Here is a 21,088-nt window from a genome sequence, read left to right as displayed (position 1 = left end):
ATCATTATAACTAAGCCATTATACTAGCAAACACTCAGTGTACCTAGTGGCATCCTAAACGTGGCTATTGGACTTTGCTATAGTCCCACTAGTGCAAAGACATTTGCAGCACCTCTGCCTGCATTGCACACTCCAACTCATTATAACTAAGCCATTATACTAGCAAACACTCAGTGTACCTAGGGGCATCCTAAACGTGGCTATTGGACTTTGCTATAGTCCCACTAGTTTAAAGACATTTGCAGCACCTCTGCCTGCATTGCACACTCCAACTCATTATAACTAAGCCATTATACTAGCAAACACTCAGTGTACCTAGTGGCATCCTAAACGTGGCTATTGGACTTTGCTATAGTCCCACTAGTGCAAAGACATTTGCAGCACCTCTGCCTGCATTGCACACTCCAACTCATGATAACTAAGCCATTATACTAGAAAACACTCAGTGTACCTAGTGGCATCCTAAACGTGGCTATTGGACTTTGCTATAGTCCCACTAGTGCAAAGACATTTGCAGCACCTCTGCCTGCATTGCACACTCCAACTCATTATAACTAAGCCATTATACTAGCAAACACTCAGTGTACCTAGTGGCATCCTAAACGTGGCTATTGGACTTTGCTATAGTCCCACTAGTGCAAAGACATTTGCAGCACCTCTGCCTGCATTGCACACTCCAAATCATTATAACTAAGCCATTATACTAGCAAACACTCAGTGTACCTAGTGGCATCCTAAACGTGGCTATTGGACTTTGCTATAGTCCCACTAGTGCAAAGACATTTGCAGCACCTCTGCCTGCATTGCACACTCCAAATCATTATAACTAAGCCATTATACTAGCAAACACTCAGTGTACCTAGTGGCATCCTAAACGTGGCTATTGGACTTTGCTATAGTCCCACTAGTGCAAAGACATTTGCAGCACCTCTGCCTGCATTGCACACTCCAAATCATTATAACTAAGCCATTATACTAGCAAACACTCAGTGTACCTAGTGGCATCCTAAACGTGGCTATTGGACTTTGCTATAGTCCCACTAGTGCAAAGACATTTGCAGCACCTCTGCCTGCATTGCACACTCCAACTCATTATAACTAAGCCATTATACTAGCAAACACTCAGTGTACCTAGTGGCATCCTAAACGTGGCTATTGGACTTTGCTATAGTCCCACTAGTGCAAAGACATTTGCAGCACCTCTGCCTGCATTGCACACTCCAACTCATTATAACTAAGCCATTATACTAGCAAACACTCAGTGTACCTAGTGGCATCCTAAACGTGGCTATTGGACTTTGCTATAGTCCCACTAGTGCAAAGACATTTGCAGCACCTCTGCCTGCATTGCACACTCCAAATCATTATAACTAAGCCATTATACTAGCAAACACTCAGTGTACCTAGTGGCATCCTAAACGTGGCTATTGGACTTTGCTATAGTCCCACTAGTGCAAAGACATTTGCAGCACCTCTGCCTGCATTGCACACTCCAACTCATTATAACTAAGCCATTATACTAGCAAACACTCAGTGTACCTAGTGGCATCCTAAACGTGGCTATTGGACTTTGCTATAGTCCCACTAGTGCAAAGACATTTGCAGCACCTCTGCCTGCATTGCACACTCCAACTCATTATAACTAAGCCATTATACTAGCAAACACTCAGTGTACCTAGTGGCATCCTAAACGTGGCTATTGGACTTTGCTATAGTCCCACTAGTGCAAAGACATTTGCAGCACCTCTGCCTGCATTGCACACTCCAAATCATTATAACTAAGCCATTATACTGGCAAACACTCAGTGTACCTAGTGGCATCCTAAACGTGGCTATTGGACTTTGCTATAGTCCCACTAGTGCAAAGACATTTGCAGCACCTCTGCCTGCATTGCACACTCCAACTCATTATAATTAAGCCATTATACTAGCAAACACTCAGTGTACCTAGTAGCATCCTAAACGTGGCTATTGGACTTTGCTATAGTCCCACTAGTGCAAAGACATTTGCAGCACCTCTGCCTGCATTGCACACTCCAACTCATTATAACTAAGCCATTATACTAGCAAACACTCAGTGTACCTAGTAGCATCCTAAACGTGGCTATTGGACTTTGCTATAGTCCCACTAGTGCAAAGACATTTGCAGCACCTCTGCCTGCATTGCACACTCCAATTCATTATAACTAAGCCATTATACTAGCAATTTTTGCTGCCAGTTTAAGGGCCGTAGTTGCATTGTCAGGGATATTTATTCTTTATTATTCTGCTGTTAATAAAGCTAGACCACCACTGCAATCTACACCACCTCTCAACTTTTACTACCACATTTTCAGTCCACAATCTTGTCGCAATCAACATGAGTGGCAAAATGACAGATGCTGGTGGAAAGGGGAAGAGGCGTGGTGGAAAAGGCAAAAAAGGTTTTGTCCGTGGGGAAGGTGGCAAAGCTCCATTATCATCTGCTGAAAATAGACCATCTACCAGCAAAAGTAAGATGTCTACTACTTACCGTGGACAATCCGATGTGCTCCCTTTTTTACGGACACGAACAACAGGAACAAAGGTAGATGATGGGCAAAAAAGGAAAATGCTTGAATGGATCTCAAGTGGTCCAACAAGTGCCCTCTCAGCCACTTCAAGTACCGCATCCAAAAAACACCAGTCCTCTGAGTTGTCATCCCAATCAAACTTGATTTCTCCCAGCTCTGAAGTCTCCATCAGCCCTGCACAGTATGGTGGAACTGAGATGGCTGAGTCTGCAGAGCTGTTCAGTCACACTATAGCCTGGGAATCAGAGGTCTGCTCCCAAGCTACAGTGAGTACAGAACAGGAAATGGTCTGCAGTGATGCCCAGAACCTTTGTGACTCTGATTCAGGCCGTGAGGACCAAGTTTCGGAGCATAATGTTGACCCTTTGTCAGAAACTGTAACACCTGTGGTTATAGACAATGAGGAACATACTGATGAAGATGAGACTCAGATACCCGATTGGGATGACAACTTAAATATTCGGTCAGGGCAAGAAGAGGCTCGGTCTGAGGGGGAGGGGAGTGCAAACACAACAATTGATGATGAAGTTCTAGATCCCACCTACTGTCAACCCACAGTCAGGCACTCGAGGAGGTCAACAGAGGTGGTGGAGGAGGATGCAACTGATGACGAAGTTACCTTGCGCCTTCCTGGACACAGTCGGAGTACTGGTAGCACGTCTACAACTGCATCCTCAGCCACCACTCTGCCTCTGAGCATTATTCGGGGTGGATCAACAGGTCGCATGGCCTCTAAGCCTTGCCTAGCCTGGTCCTTTTTTGACATAGAAAAAGATCGCCCAAATTATGTGATCTGTAAAATTTGTCATGGTTCTCTTAGTAGAGGTCAAAACCTCAGCAGTTTGACTACTTCTTCCATGAATCGTCACATGAATAAATATCATATGGCCCGGTGGGAAGCTCACCGTGCTGCAATGCGGCCTAGCGGAGCGAACCATCCACCGCCTGCCCCTTCCAGTGCATCCGCGCGCTCGTCATCTTCTAGGACTGTGGGGACAGCTGTCACACCTGTTTTTCCACCCACAACTTCCACCACTGTAACCGCAACAGGCAGTTTGCTTGGTAGGTCGTCAGTTGTTTTGGAAGGGGAAACAAGTGAGTGTGTACAGCTCTCTCAGACATCGATAGCACCAACTTTGGATGAAGGCAACATCATGTCTCCGCCTGCACTTTCCTCACAAACCTGCATTTTTCCAGGGATACCCTACTCAACACCGTCTACACACAGCAGCCAGATCTCTGTCCCTCAGATGTGGACAAATAAAAGGCCATTTCCTGCGACCCATGACAAAGCTAAGAGGTTGACTCTATCCCTCTGTAAGCTGTTGACTACAGAAATGCTGCCTTTCCGCCTAGTGGACACGCAGGATTTTAGAGACCTCGTGCAGCAATTTTTAACACAGTATCCCGGCCTAGATGGCCTTCTGAACAGGGCACGAAAACTGTCTGCTCACTTCCGCCGTTCAAGCGCCGCAGCTGAGCGACTTGCATCGCTCCAGAAGTCTTTCGGCCTGCCGGTTCATCGCCTGAAATGCGATGTGGCGACACACTGGAATTCAACTCTCCACATGTCACAGCGACTGTGGCAGCACCGCCGTGCCCTGGTGCAATACGTCATGACGTATAGCCTGGGCCAACGAGATGCAGAGGTGGGGCAGATCACCCTGATGGAGTGGTCTCAGATCAAGGACCTATGCACCCTTCTGCACAGTTTCGACATGGCAACGAATATGTTTAGCGCTGACAATGCCATTATCAGCATGACAATTCCAGTCATTTACATGCTGGAACACACGCTAAACACTATTCGGAGTCAGGGGGTGGGACAACAGGAAGGGGATGAACTACAGGAGGATTCATATGCGCAAGACACAACAACATCACCAAGGTCCAGACGTTCATCATCACCAAGGCGCCAGGCATGGGAGCATGGGGGACAGGGATCAACAAGGGCGCATGGTAGCAGGCGAGATGTTGAGGAAGGTGCAGGAGGACATGAAGAAATGGAGGACGAACTGTCCATGGACATGGAAGACTCAGCAGATGAGGGAGACCTTGGTCAAATTTCAGTTGAAAGAGGTTGGGGGGAGATGTCAGAGGAAGAAAGAACGGTTAGCACCTCTATGCCACAAACACAGCGTGGACTTGGTCCGCATGGCTGCGCAAGACACATGAGTGCCTTCTTGTTGCACTACCTCCAACATGACCCTCGTATTGTCAAAATTAGAAGTGATGATGACTACTGGCTTGCCACACTATTAGATCCCCGGTACAAGTCCAAATTTTGTGACATAATTCCAGCCATAGAAAGGGACGCACGTATGCAGGAGTATCAGCAGAAGCTGTTACTCGATCTTAGATCCGCTTTTCCACCAAACAACCATGCAGGTGCAGGGAGTGAATCTCCCAGTTGTAACTTGACAAACATGGGACGGTCTCGTCATCTTCAACAGTCTACACGTACCAGTAGGACCGTATCTGGTGCTGGTAACAGCAATTTTATGGAATCTTTTCATAATTTTTTTAGACCCTCCTTTGCAAGGCCACCAGAGACAACAAGTCTGACACATAGTCAACGGCTGGAGAGGATGATACAGGAGTATCTACAAATGAACATCGATGCCATGACTTTGCAAATGGAGCTTTGCTCATTTTGGGCTTCAAATCTAGAAAAATGGCCAGAGCTATCCAGTTACGCCTTGGAGATTTTGTCGTGTCCAGCTGCCAGCGTTGTCTCTGAACGTGTCTTCAGTGCTGCTGGGTGTGTGCTGACAGATAAGCGCACGCGTCTGTCCAGTGACAATGTGGACAGACTGACGTTCATCAAAATGAACAAGTCATGGATCCAGAAGGAATTTACAACCCCTGTGTCATCCTGGGGAGAGTAAATGCTTGTGGATTTGGAATGTGCTTGATGCAAATCTAGCTGTGAAGTGTACAACTAGGGCACAAGTGCTGCCACTGAAGGGGTGGGTGTGTGTGGGGCACAATTTTTGGAAAAAAGGGAGACTCCGCTTGGAGTAACCCTTGCTTGCTGTGTTTTTAAAAGAAGCCAAGATGAACAGAGCTGGGATCAGGAAAGACTTTGCTACCTACCCCGGTGTCATCCTGGGGACGGTTAAGAATAGCGTATTTTTGAATGTGCTTGATGCAAATCTAGCTGTGAAGTGTACAACTAGGGCACAAGTGCTGCCACTGAATGGGTGGGTGTGTGTGGGGCACAATTTTTGGAAAAAAGGGAGACTCCGCTTGGAGTAACCCTTGCTTGCTGTGTTTTTAAAAGAAGCCAAGATGAACAGAGCTGGGATCAGGAAAGACTTTGCTACCTACCCCGGTGTCATCCTGGGGACGGTTAAGAATAGCGTATTTTTGAATGTGCTTGATGCAAATCTAGCTGTGAAGTGTACAACTAGGGCACAAGTGCTGCCACTGAATGGGTGGGTGTGTGTGGGGCACAATTTTTGGAAAAAAGGGAGACTTCGCTTGGAGTAACCCTTGCTTACATTGTTTTTAAAAGAAGCCAAGATGAACAAGTCATGGTTCAGCAAAGACTTTGCTACCTACCCCGGTGTCATCCTGGGGACGGTTAATTATGGCGTATTTTTGAATGTGCTTGATGCAAATCTAGCTGTGAAGTGTACAACTAGGGCACAAGTGCTGCCACTGAATGGGTGGGTGTGTGTGGGGCACAATTTTTGGAAAAAAGGGAGACTTCGCTTGGAGTAACACTTGCTTGATGTGTTTTTAAAAGAAGCCAAGATGAACAGAGCTGGGATCAGGAAAGACTTTGCTACCTACCCCGGTGTCATCCTGGGGACGGATAAGAATGGCGTATTTTTGAATGTGCTTGATGCAAATCTAGCTGTGAATTGTACAACTGGGGCACAACTGCTGCCACTGAAGAGGTGGGTTTGTGTGGGGCCCAATTTTTGGAAAAAAGGGAGACTCCGCTTGGAGTAACCTTGCGGTGCTTTACATGATTTTAGAAGGGCGTGCCATGCCTATATCTGTGTGTCCTCCACTTTTTCCTTGTCCTGCTCTTTTGTTTTCGCATGAGTATATGTCCTTGTCACTTTCCCATGTGTTTGTGTTGTGTTGTGAGTTGTTTGTCACCTTTTGGACACCTTTGAGGGTGTTTTCTAGGTGTTTTTCTGTGTTTGTGATTGCCTGCCATTGTTTCCTATGCAGTTCGAGTTCGGTTCGTCGAACGTTCGACGAGCCGAATTCGAACGGGACCTCCGTTCGGCGAACCGACCTGGAGCCGAACCGGGACCGGTTCGCTCATCTCAACCTAAGACACAGAGCTGTAGAGTGTCCCAGAGCGGTAGTGGCGGGCAAGACACTACAGGAAAGATGGGGTGGTTCTGGCTGGCTGTGTAGACTTGTGTTGTTAGGGTGATTCGCTGGTGGAGGTCACACACTGCCAATGACTTTGGCTGACCAGGAACAGATGTTAACTCAAATCCTTAAATAGTATTTAAGGGCTTCTATTCAGTTTAAAGCCTAATGTTGGCCATATGTATTAGATGGCCATCAGCCGAACAATACTGCTGCCAATCGCTTGGTCGACAGCCATCTCAGCCAATTTTCCCACACACAGTATCTCTCTCTTGGCTGAATGCTCCTGTCCTCTCTATGAGAAAGCCACTGATTGACACTTCATCCAGCAGCATATCTCAGGGAGGACAATGTGATTGTCAGCCCAAAATCAAACATGTGTCATCAACATCTCTCCTGGCCATCAGTTGCCCGGCCCTACCATGCACATTGGACCATTGGCTGAGCCAGTCGATATGTGCAGGTTTAGCTGACATTAGTCTAATGTGTATGAAGGCTATAAGTTTAGTGATAAAACTATTTTTCACTTTATATAAGATATACAAACCATGTAACATGATTCTCACCTTTTGCCTGTGAGATGCACCTACTGATCCAAATAATGCCTTCACCACTGCAGCTCTCAAGCAAATTATGTCACTTACTTTCTACAATTCTTGGGAAAAAAAAACTTTTGTGGTCTGGACAATTACATAAACAGAGTCCTAAGAAAGAACCAAATACTGAGATTCAACGCGAAAAGTCAGGAGCAGTTAAGAAACATACCTTCCAGTCCTAAAAGAACCATACTCGAATATGATATTTTTAATGGGCTGATCTAGCTGTTGCAGCTGTTTCATTGAGTTGCTGAGTTGGGTTATACTAGTTGGAGGGAGACCGGTGCCCTGCCCCTAAAGACATCATGTTTATTTTGTGTATTTATGTATGGGAAATGTTGTTTATATGTATGTGCTCTTGGGTGCACTATTTTCAGGCATTATTAGGTGTTCCTGCTCCTTGGTCACTTAGCTTGGAGTTGGGATGGAAAACAAGGCTGAAGCAGTTAAAGGTTAAATCTGCTGAGTAACAATGAGTTGACAGTTGGGATTTGTCAGATAGGGTCACTGTTGAGTAGAGAGAAGAAGCTGTATCTGAGGGAGGTATAGTTAGAGAATCCCAGAGTAATTTGGCCAGACCTTCAGGGTCACCCAAGTAAACCCAGATCAAGTTGACAAAGAAAACTCTTCAGTAGCCGGGTGCAGAAATAGGCACGGACCGACCCTGACGTTGTGGGCCTTGATCCTAGTGGAATTTTCGGGAAGCAACTGACTCCAATAGGACCTGTCTAGGCATGAGGTAAGATAGACCTGGGTGAAGCGGTCACCACAGAGACAGTGGTGAAGGAACTCCATCCAGTGGTGTATCAAATTCCTGTGAGAGGGGATGTGGATGGAGCCATGTGGAACTCTATGAATTTACTAGCTGCCAATGTGATGTTGCCGGGGAAAACAGACAGTCCTAAAGAAACTGATGAGATGTGCAGAAGGGAGCAGTGTGCAGGAAAATGTGAAATGAAAACAAACTGTAACGTGCCTGTAATGTTCCAGCGATGTGCCCACAGTGGAGGTGTTCCACAGAAACTGCGAGTTATTCAGTAAAGAAGTGTTAAACGTTATCCTGGAAATCTTGCCTGAATTTGTCCTGAGGAGAAGCTGAGGAGTCCCAGGTTGCACTATGGCGGTGGCAGGAGTGCAGCACCAAAGAGAGATGCTGCCTGGAAGCAGGGGCTCACCTCTGCCTAAAACTACAGCCCATTGCCACAACCACAACATACTGTTGATTGAAACTTCCCATCATTGCAGGCCATAAGGTCAATGTTATCTAACAGGCAGCAAGTAGTTTGGCATGGCTAAACCACACATATAGAACTTAGCGCATCTCTTAACATCTTCATGACCAGCAATTTTTTCAGTTTTGTGCATCTGTTTTTTCCTACTCTTGTTCCGATATCCAGGTTTTTTATTTTTCTGCCGACATAGCCTTTTGATGGTTTTGATGATTTTCGCAGAACATGTTATCATACAAGTATTGGAAAACGGGGGGAAAATCCAAGCGTGATTAAATGGAGAAAAAAAATAATTGTTTCCACCATTAATTTTTAGATTTAGTTTTTTGCAGTGTTCATTATGCGGTAATAACAACCCAGCAACATAACCTTTTTAAGTCTGTATAATTATGGGGATATCTAACATGTACATATTTAGTTTTAGCCATGGACTCGGGTGAACCCTGATGTCACCGCGAACACGGCCAAAAACAGCCGAAGACTGCCGAGTGACAAGCAGTGCAGTGAATCTCACCTGAAGTTAATGATCGCACCCGGAAGCATAAGCGGCGGGGAGACAGTGGCTGAGCGGGTCCGCAGGACGCATTGCGGGACTTGTAAGTATAATGACAATGTTTATTATTAACTATATTCTTTATTTTACAAACCCCCATGCCCTATCCCATAACTGTAAAGTCCAAGCTCGGTGTTCGGACGCAAATTCGCATTATCTCAGAACCCAAACTTGAACTTTACAAAAAGCTCGGGCGAGTCTCCCGAACACAAACATCGGGGAGTTTGCCCATTACTAGAAAGGAGACAAATAAAATGCAAGACTGGTGTTTTGATTTAATTGTTTACGGTATTTGCTGTTAAATCAACTAATTTTATATTCAGATAAATCATAGTTTTAGAAAAATGGTAAACAAATATGCCTATCTTTATTTTTTTTTATTTTTATCAAAGAAAACGGGGTGGTTCAAAGTTTTACATTTTTTCTATTTTTAAAAGCAATTTTTTTTACTGTATGTGATTGTTTCATAATTTGTTCTATATACTGCAATATTAATGGATTGCAGTACACACAATTGAAAGCAGAAGTTTACATACACTATCTAAAAATACACATATTCATGTTTTTTAAACTATCTGACATGAAATCAGAATAAACCTTTCCCGTTTTAAATCAATTAGAAACCAAACATTATTAATATTTGCTAAATGCCAGAATACTGAGAGAAAGAAAATGTTTTTATTACTTTCTGCAAAGTCAAAAGTCTACATACATTTCATTAGTATTTGGTACCATTGCTCTTAAACTGTATGTTGGATATCCTTCCACATGCTTCTCACAATAGTTTGTAGGAATTTGGGCCCATTCCTCCTGACAGAACTGGTGTAACTGAGCCATGTTTGTAGGTTACCTTGCTCGCACCTGCCTTTTCAGCTTTGTCCATAAATTTTCAATAGGATTGAGATCAGGGTTTTGTGATGGCCTCTCCAAAACATTGACTTTGTTATGCTGAAGTCACTTTGAAACCAGTTTGCTTCAGGTCATTGTTCCTTTGGAAGACCCATTTCCGACCAAACTTTAAGTTCCTGGCTGATGTCTTGAGATGTTGCTTCAGTATTGCTACATGATCTTCTTTCCTCATGCCATCTATTTTGTAAAGTGTATCAGTCCCTCCTGCAGCCAATCCCACAACAAGATGCTGCCACCCCCATGTTTCACAGTTAAGATGGTGTTGTTAGGCTTCAATGCTTCTTCCTTTTCCTCTAAGATGGTCTGGTAATTATGACCAAACAGTTCAATTTTAGTTCTGTCCAACCAAAAGACATGTCTCCAAAAATTAAGGTCTTTATTCCTGTGTGCATTTGCAAACATTAATGTGGCTTTTGTATGTTTCTTTTGGAGTAATGGCTTCTTCCTGGAAGAGTAGCCTTTATCTTGATACAGTACTCATTTCACTGTGGATAATGACACAATATTACCAGCTTCCGCCAGCATCTTCACAAGGTCTTTTGCTTTTCTTCTTCGATTGATATGCACATGTCTGACCAAAGTACGTTCATCTCTGGTACACAGAACCTGTGGTCCTTCTGAGTCCCGAATGGTCCAGTCCCATCATTGACTCCCACATTGGGATCGGTCGACTTCGCAGCGCCACCTGTCCGTCACTTGAGGTGTCGGGCTGACAGGCATCAGGTGGCTAGAATCTTGTACCACCCTGAGCCTAAGTGCTCATTTAGCGCTACCGTGTGATTACCGCTATCGCACATGCATGTGACGTCATTTCTGATGTGGTGGCCGCTGATTGGCTTGCGGTGACGTCAGCGGTGATGTGGCGGCCGCGGGATGGCCGCAACCGGCAACATTACCACATGCCATGTGGCCTCGGCCAGGGAGGCGGCTATAAAAGGTCCGTAACTACGCCCATCGGCGCACGATCGTCATTATCTATTGCTGCAGCTCTGTGAGCAGACTGTGCTGCATGTATGCTTGGGTTCCATGCTATGATATTAAGCCCATGTCCCCCCCCCAAAACATTGAATGCTGGTCAAGCATATGGCACTCATTTTACTTTGATGCTTAAAGTGGCCACCGTCAGCTGCAATGTACATCTGGACTCTGGACAGCATACTGTATCTTGCTGCATGTTGTGCAATATGGTAGGTGACACGTTTGCACAAGCATCTGTGATACGTCATCATAGATCCTGCAATGTCGATGGAGGAGTCACATACACCTGCTTTTTGATGTGACCTCACAGAAAGAAGTCCAATGGGGTCTGGTCAGGTGAGCGTGGAGGCCACTCCACGTAGCCACCAGACCCAATGACTTGTAGGAAGATATCCATGAGGTATCGCTTCACGTCCGCAGCCTTGTGAGTTTTACACGTTCTTATCATAGCATTTCTGTATGCAAGGTGTTGATTCGTATTGAATTGATGATTCCCTACAACTTTGTAATTCACTTTTTTTCTCTATCTCGTTCCGTTCAAGATAAAAATGCTAACTCCGTTGTTTTCCACAAGGTGGCGCTATAAATGGTTTCATTGCGTAGCGCATGGCTACTTTACAATACCTAGACACCACTTCTATTCCTATAGCTGCCGCCATTCTCAAGTTAATGGCGGGGGACAGGATTTGGGTGGACACACTTTACATCATCTAATAAGTGAAGTTTTCCCAAAAAAAAAGGGACGCTTCTAGGTCACAAATGCAAAATCTGTAACAGATTAATACATACTAAAAAATGTCCTATAACCATAATATCCATTATAGCTTTGCTAAATGTATTTTCTCCATGTAGATATCTTTGTGTCATTGGGAATATGACTCTTTACTCCTCTGGCCTCCTGAGAAAGTGCTATCTGAAAGGGAAATGATTGAAGCAACTCGTGTGTGTGTATAGGTAGCTATAGGAAATGCATATGTGATGCCCTGGCAAAACCAGGTAGTCACATATGTTGTCCACCCTCCTTGTTACCACCAAAAACCCACACCCAGGTACAAAACACAGCCTTTAAAGCCTAGCCACCCCCTCATGATAATAGGGACATAGCATTGGGCGGGATCAGGCGGATGAGAATGCCCACCTAGGGGTCCTGAGGTGTCAGAGGCTGGAACACAGTAGTCAGTTGAAGTTAGTTGGAGTGAGTTCAAGTCAGTCAGAGAGTAGAGTGAAGTTGAATAGAGGAGAGAGGCAAGTTGAAGCGGAGTCACGGGTAGGGGCCCATGGACTGCCCGGCTAGGTGGCAGACAGTTAACAGAGCCACAGGCGACGGAGATCTGGTCACGGGAGACCTTAAGTGGACCGGGGCAGGGTTGTAGCCTGCTGGTGCCGACAGCGGGAATCCGGTCCGGAGGCCATGCATAGACGGGGTGCCTGGACCCTAGGACGAGGAAGGTTGCATGCCCCTTGTTAATCAACCAGCAGAGGACGAGATTTCAGGCCTTGTTCTTCCAAAGCCCAGAGAGCGAAACGGAGGCCTAACGCGGGGGATAGGGTGTCTGTCAGAACCCACAGAAATCCCAAGGGTCAGATTTCGCGGGCCACAGCTCCCAAACATACACAAAACCGGGAGTGGACTTCTCCGTTCCATGCAAAGTCGTCCGACAGAAGAGACAGAGTGCAGGAGGAAAAGACACCTATTTACTAACCCGGGTGTGGGAACCGAATACACCCTCCAACGGCAGCCGGTCACTGGCAACTTAGTTTACTACTGGACTTGCGTGTGAATTACTGAACTGTGAGATCACCATTGGTCCCCGCTCCAACCCGGCACGCCACCTCCAGCACCCATTACTCCCGTGTAGAGATGAGCCACCCCCCTAGCATTCGAGTTCGGTTCGGTTCGCAGAACGGAGGCTTCATTCGACGAACGTTCGACGAACCGTTCGACGAACCACTCGAACCCCATTGAAAACAATGGGAGGCAAACACAAACACATAAAAACACATTATACATGTACACATACAGTTAATAAACATTGCCATTACACTTACAGGTCCCCGCAACGCGTCCTGCACTCTGTCTCCCACCGCTTTTCCTTCCGATAATCGCTGCATCCTCACGGTAACGAGCACTGATGATAGGAGCTATCATGACATCAAAATAGCATGTGATCAGTCACGTGTCTATTATCTCATTGGCTACAGACTGGTCACATGGCTAGATGTCATGCTAGGTCCTGTCAGTGCATCTCTCCGGTACGCGGTGCTCGTTTGAGCATGTCCGTGTACCGGTGAGATGCTCTGGCACATAGTCGACTCCCAGTTCCTGCATGTGGGCGCTCTTTACAGAGTCAGCCCACATGCAGGGACTAGCTGTCACAGCCGGTAAATAGCGGAACCGGGAGTCATGTGATTGGAGCACCGTTGCTATGGTAACCCGCCTGTCAGCACGCAGCTTCTGCTCACTCACTGAGTGAATAGACTGCACGGGAGCAGCAGCGTTCTTCCTCCCATGCAGTGCTGTCTGATGTAGCAGAGCTGCATGGGTTGAAGGAGAAAGAAGACAGAAGACCATGGATCGTGGAGGGCTGACAGGGAGCAATAAACATGGAGTCTCTAAGTGTGTCTGTGTATTTATTTCTATTAAAATATTTTTTCTCTGTGTGGTGTCTTTTTTTTCAACCCTTTATTGGAGATTCTTAATGGCTGGGTCAAACTTGCCTGACATTAAGGGGCACTTTGCACACTATGACATCGCAAGCCGATGTTTGCGATGCCGAGTGCGATAGTCCCCGCCCCCGTTGCAGCTGCAATATCATGGTGATAGCTGGCGTAGCGAACATTATCGCTACACCAGCTTCACATGCACTCACCTGCCCTGCGACGTTGCTCTGGCCGGCGACTCACCTCCTTATTAAAGGGGCGGGTCATGCGGCGTCATAGCGACGTCACACGGCAGGCAGCCAATAGAAGCAGAGGGTCGGAGATGAGTGGAACGTAAACAACCCGCCCACCTCCTCCCTTCTGCATAGCTGGCGTGATCCGCAGGACGCAGGTAGGAGATGTTCCTTGCTCCTGCGGCTTCACACACAGTGATGTGTGATGCCGCTGGAACGAGGAACAACATCATAACATCGGTCATTTCCAAATTATGGAAATGACCGACGCTACACCGATGATACGATTACGACGATTTTGCGCTCGTTAATCGTATCAAAAAGGCTTTACACACTACGATATCGCCTGCGACGCCGCATGTGCGTCATTTTCAATTTGACCCCACCGACATCGCACCTGCGATGTCGTAGTGTGCAAAGTGCCCCTAAGAATCTCTGGCTTAATACTAGCTAGTAAAACAAAACTAGTATTAACTCATTATTACCCAGCAAGCCACCCAGCTTCAGGGCTGCTGGAAGAGTTGGATACAGCGTCAGATGATGGCGCTTCTATGAAAGCGCCATTTTCTGGTGCAGCTCCGGACTGGAATTCGCAGAAGAGGGGCCCAGAAAGCTCGGGATAACCTGTGTTGTGGATTGCAATCCCCAGCTGCCTAGTTGTACCTGGCTGGACACAAAAATGGGGCGAAGCCCACGTCGTTTTTTTTTTAATTATTTCATGAAATTCATGGTGTTACCTTGGCTGGCAATCAAAATACAGGGAAGCCCATTAATTTTTTTTATTTAAAAAAATAGTTAAAAAAAATGTCGTGGGGTCTTCCCACTTTTGATAGCCAGCTAGGGTAAAGCAGACGTCTGTAGCCTGAAAACCCACAGCTGGCAGCTTTACCGTGGTTGGTGATCCAATGTGGAGGTCACCCCAGGCTCTTTTTTATAATTATTTTTTTAAATAATAATAATTACAAAAAAAAGTAGGGTCCCCCCCAAATTGGATCACCAGCCAAGGTAAAGCGGACAGCTGTGGTCTGGTATTCTCAGGGTGGGAAGGTCCATAGTTATTGGCCCTTCACAGCCTAAAAATAACAGGCCGCAGGCGCCCAAGAAGTGGCGCATCCACTAGATGCGCCAATCCTGGCGCTTCACCCCAGCTCATCCCGTGCCCTGGTGCAGTGGCAAACGCGGTAATAAATGGGGTTGATACTAGCTGTAAGGTCACCTGACATAAAGCCCAGCCGTTTGTGATGTCATGGCGTCTATCAGATACCCGACATCACAAACTGTCAGTACTAACAAAAAAAATAGACAAAAAAAAGTATTTGAAAAAACACTACCCAAAACATTCTCTCTTTCACCAATTTATTGTAAGGAAAAAAAAATAAGGGGGTCCCACGACGACTCTGGACCATCTAGAATATGGGGGGACACGCTCAGGGAACGTATCCCTCATTTTCTAGGAGTGCAGACCCTCCATGTGAGGAGTGTGGGTGCAATGAATCTGCACCCACTCTCCCCGGGTCCACAGCAGCAGAGTCCATGTTGTAACTGTTGCTACCAAAGCTGCAATGCCCTGCTCATGAGGTAAGGGCAAGCCTAATCAGGAGAACTATTCTACATTTCCAAATATTGGTATTTGCTGATATTATTGCTATTCCACCTACTATATATTGGGGATGAAGTCTTGGAGATGGAATATCCCTTTAAGTCCAGTTATCCAGCTGAATGAATACTAAACAACAGAGCTCGCTATTTAGACATGTTTTCTTGTGGCGTATAACGGACTCTCATGTTTGGTAGTCGTTCAGCAGGGCAACTATAAAATCAAATACCTCCATTTGGAAATGTAGTATAGCTCTCCTGATCAACTATGTTCCTTACCTCATGAGCAGGGCATTGCAGTAGCTTAGAGATGCATGATTACCACCACTCACTGTTTCTGAACACAGGAAGCTGAGCTGACAGCCACTCTGTGCATGCGGCAGCGTCTATTGTGAAGGAGGGGGCCTCGGGGGATCAACGCTGCACAGGTATCGTGGGACACCGGGGAACACCGGTGGGGTTATAGGGGATGAGCTAGCAGGGCCTGGGGAGGAGTTCTCTGTCGCATGTGTCATGGCACATGCCACAGAAATCAGAGGAGTAGGGTGAATGTGACCGGCTGCTGTGAGCGCGGCCATCTTGGATTTCCGGGAGGGGGTCGAGGGGGGGCACTTTGGTGACACCGGGGGACCAGAGGGGACGGGGAGGAGATTTATCTCCCATCTGACATGTTTGTTCATGCCAGATGGGAGATAAATAATTTTTTACCGGCGCTGTCATTTACTGTAACGTGATCATCAGTATATGGTGTATACCGGTGATCACGTGAGCGGGGACCGGAAAAGCCAGCCTGAATCATGATCTCCAAGGTCTCAGCTACCCCCTGAAAACCCGGAGATTTTCTGACGCTGGGGGGCGCTATTCACTTATTTCTGCCTGCTGTTTATAAGCGGCAGATCAGAATAAGGCTACATTCACATGACCGATCCATTTTTGCGGTCCATAAAAAACGGTCCGTGTTTTTCACGGATGCATCCGTTTGTCATCCATGTGCCTTCCATTTTTTTGCGTACTGCAAAAAAACTGAAGGAGGGAAAATACATAAATTTACCCAGGATCCATAGCTTCAACCTACATGAGGCGGTCACATGTTCACTCCAGTGCCATTTTCTACTGCTTTTCACAGCGTAGAGCGCTCTGGTGATTTTCCTGTGCTTGTACACTTCATATCAATCTTTTCTGTCATTATAATGGCAGAAAGACACATAATGTCCCACTCTCCTGCATTTTGCAATTTTGCACCCTTTGGTGCCTTTCATGTGGCAGTAAGGGGTGCTTAGCTTTGTATTTAGCCAAAAAAATAAATACATTTTTTAAAAAAATGACATGGGGTTCCCCCTATTTTTGATAGCCAGCTAGGGTAAAGCAGACGGCTGCAGTCTGCAGACCACAGCTGGCAGCTTCATCTTGGCTGGTAATCCAAAACTGAGGGTACCCCACGCTGTTATTTTAAATGAAATAAATAATTAAAAAAAAACCACGTGGGGGTCCCCCCAAAATTGGATCACCGGCCAAGGTAAAGCGGACAGCTGGGGTCTGATATTCTCAGACTAGAGAGGTCCATGGTTATTGGACTCTCCCCAGCCTAAAAATAGCAAGCCGCAGCCGCCCCAGAAGTTGCACATCCATTAGATGCGCCAACCCTGGTGCTTCGCTCCAGCTCATCCCGTTGCCCTGGTGCGGTGGCAAACGAGGTAATATATGGGGTTAATACCAGATGTGTAATGTCACCTGGCATCAAACCCTGGGGTTCGTGATGTCAGGCGTCTATCAGATACCCGACATCACCAACCCAGTCAGTAATAAAAAAAAAATAGGCAACAAACACAATTTTATTTGAAAAAACACTCCCCAAAACAATCCCTCTTTCATCAATTTATTAGATAGAAAAACAAATTGAGGTCTGGTGTAATCCAAGTAGTTCCCATGACGATCCATACCTTAGTCAATGTCTCAGTCAATGAAGAACAGAATGTTCCATATTGGCTGGGAGAGCAATGCAGTGACCTGAGCTAACATCAATAGGTCAGTCCAGGTCACTGCAGGGCATGACAAGTGCTGCTGTCAGGAGGATAGCGAGGTACATTACCTGTGGTGATCGCTGCACTCCTGATAGCAGAGCTGTCACTGAGTTCAATGACCACCGCCTTCACAACCAAGTATCGCGGGTGCCTGTGACGTCACCGCTAGTGACAGTCTCAGGTCGGCAGCGAGAGGAGATGTGACAAACGGCAGCCATGGAGGACAGTGACAGCGCTGACGTCGGGAGGGCAGGACTTCATCACCGCAGGTAAGGAACTTCACTAACCTCCTGACGGCAGAGCTTGTCATCCCTGCAGCTGCTGTCACTGCAGTGTGGGCAGCTGCGGACATCGTACAGTGCGGGCAGCTGCGGACACTGCAGTGTGGGCACCTGCGGACACCGTACAGTGCAGGCATATGCTGACACTGCAGTGTGGGCAGCTGCGGACACCGTACAGTGCGGGCAGCTGTGGACACTGCAGTGTGGGCAGCTGCAAACAAGTACAGAGCGGGCATATGCTGACACTACAGTGTGGGCAGCTGCGGACACCGTACAGTGCAGGCAGCTGCAGACACTGCTGAGCAGGCAGCTGCGGGGCTGGGGCTGGAGCTGGAGCGGGACACAGACTGCAGCGGCATCCGACGGAAGTCACACGAAAGTGCTTCTGTGTGGCTTTCGGGGATTTGCACACGTAGCCAGGGTAAACATCGGGTTACTAAGCAACGCGCTTTGCTTGGCTACCCGATATTTACCCTGGTTACCAACTTACCGCAGGCTGCCAGCGATGGCTCCCTGCACACTGAAGCTGTAAAAAGCCACGCTTTTGGTGATCGAACTGTTCTCGAGCGTAACTCGAACTGCCAAACTTTTAGCAAATCGTTGAAGTTTGTCGAACGACTCGAACACCTCCCAAAAGCACTCGAACATGAAATTGGTGAACCTCGAACCTCGAACAAGCCTGTGGAGGGGATCCCATCTTGCTGCCCTCACTCCATCAGCCCCGGGCGCTCCATCACCAGGCAGCGGCAGTGTCAGCATCCCTCACCGCAACAAACCTCCCTGTAAATATTCTCCTTTCTGACGGTTGTGAGGACGGACGGCCATGCCAGTCCGGGTCCAGTCACCACTCGAGCCGCAGCAGCGAACCCGGACCCGAGCGGGCCCAGAGAAGAGGCAGCGGCCCCACCCGCAACACATATGTAACAAAGTTATAATGAATATTGCGATTTTGGCCCTTTTTAGTCTGGGGATTCAATTTTGGCAACGCTTGTTTGTATGTTCCAACTATGTGTCTTATGCATAATATCTGGGTTGTATATGGGACCCTTACATCCCCTCTGTTTATTTTAATATCTTTCTAGCATTCTTTTATTTCTCAATTCAAGGTTATATAGATTCATTTATTTATTGTGGAAGATATCATACTCCAAAACTGGCCCAGCTTTTGTATTGTACCTGCTTGTGTATTTAAAAGGAAACAGTTGCTATACTTTAGTGTGTTTCTATATACATCTAGGGTGAGACGACAACAAGCAGGGGCAGGGATGCCTTTCTTGCATTGAATTCTAGGGTGCCAACCTCTGCAGCTAGATAGGCTCATATTAAGGGACTCAAAGGGAGACTGCAGTGATTTATATAGATTCTGATATATTTTATCTCTATATCTTACCTGTCTCCCCTGAGTATTTCTCTTTAAGTGTAATATTGGTTGCCTTGAGCCTTCTTTGAGTACACCATGTTAAGTGCAGCATTGCTTTCTCTATGTTTATATTATTTAGTGTTGCTATCCATTTTATCCTTCATTATAAATGCATATAGCAATACAATACTGTCATTAAAGAAGCACAGTCTTAATATATACTGTATGTACAGTAGTATAAGTGCTGCTCGCCATATTTCCTGGTTTCCAGCACAACTCCACTCCAGTTATCTTTTGGGTCATGTGCCTTCTATTTCATGTGTGCATTTACAACAGAAGTCTATGGAGCATCAGAACAAGCCTCTATAGACTAAAGGGGGCTTTACACGCTGCGACATCGCTAATGCGGAGTCGTTGGGGTCACGGAATTTGTGACGCACATCCGGCCGCATTAGCGATGTTGCTGTGTGTGACACCGATGAGCGATTTTGCATCGTTGCAAAAACGTGCAAAATCGCTCATTGGTGACATGGGGGTCCATTCTCGATTATCGTTACTGCAGCAGTAACGATGTAGTTCGTCGCTCCTGCGGCAGCACACATCGCTATGTGTGACGCCGCAGGAACAAGGACCCTCTCCTTACCTGCCTCCCGGCCGCTATGAGGAAGGAAGCAGGTGGGCGGGATGTTCCGGCCACTCATCTCCGCCCCTCCGCTTCTATTGGGCGGACGCTCAGTGACGTCGCTGTGACGCCGCACGGACCGCCCCCTTAGAAAGGAGGCGGTTCGCTGGTCACAGCGACGTCGCCGGGCAGGTAAGTATGTGTGACGGGTCTACGCGATGTTGTGCGCCATGGGCAGCGATTTGCCCGTGTCGCACAACAGATGGGGGCGGGTACCCACGCTAGCGATATCGGGACCGATATCGCAGCGTGTAAAGTAGCATTAATAGCGTCTTCCAGTTCACACATAGATACCAGTGTGATCTGGTAAGTTGGAATGGAAGTCACGCGACTCAGAAGAGGATTGTACTGGCACTGGAAACTGGGGAAGACGACGATTGGGGAGAATATTACCACACTTACACTACATTACATTTAGCTTCAGGCAACAAAAAAAATTTTGGGAATGCTTCTTTAAATCAACTACTCCCTTATGATATTGAGCTGACTGTGAATATTCTGCCCCACTCTATATAGCAAGGCAAACAATTGAGCTACAGAAAACAAAGCACAGGTGCCTTTTATCTCTTTTGTTGTGTTAGCTTCAAAATGTATAAGAAATATGTTTACATTAAAAAGCCAGTTTGAACAATATGTCATTTTCTGGTGATTCACCCTGTTCACATTATGGTACATTAACTTGAATATAATTTTCCTGATCAATAGCTAAACATGACTGTATCTGGTTGGATCAGGGGTCCCACCTAGCCCCTCAGGCTGCTTCTTGTGGCCCGCAGGCAAGTACCCCCTTGAAGATCGCGCCTGGTGGAGGGGCCTCAGCCAGCAGCGCTATATCAGACGATCATTTTGTCGGCGCTGCAGAGTCAAGCTCTTTTTGCAAAACTATTCCAATAGCAGCCGCTGGCCAATCAGAGACAATTAGCTGATGCATATGACATCAGCTACTTGCCTCTGATTGGCCAGCGACTGCCATAGAAATAGTTGAGCAGAGAGAGCTTGACTCTGCACAGCGCCGGAAAAGCGTTCATCTGAATTTCAGATGGAGCGCTGACAGCGGCTGCAATCGTCAAGGTAGGCACGTGCCTGCGGGACGCAAGAA

Source organism: Anomaloglossus baeobatrachus, chromosome 2 (genome assembly GCF_048569485.1).
Source record: "Anomaloglossus baeobatrachus isolate aAnoBae1 chromosome 2, aAnoBae1.hap1, whole genome shotgun sequence".
In the NCBI taxonomy this organism is placed as follows: domain Eukaryota; kingdom Metazoa; phylum Chordata; class Amphibia; order Anura; family Aromobatidae; genus Anomaloglossus; species Anomaloglossus baeobatrachus.
The sequence above is the reverse complement of the archived record's forward strand: the minus strand, read 5'-3'. Positions refer to the sequence as shown.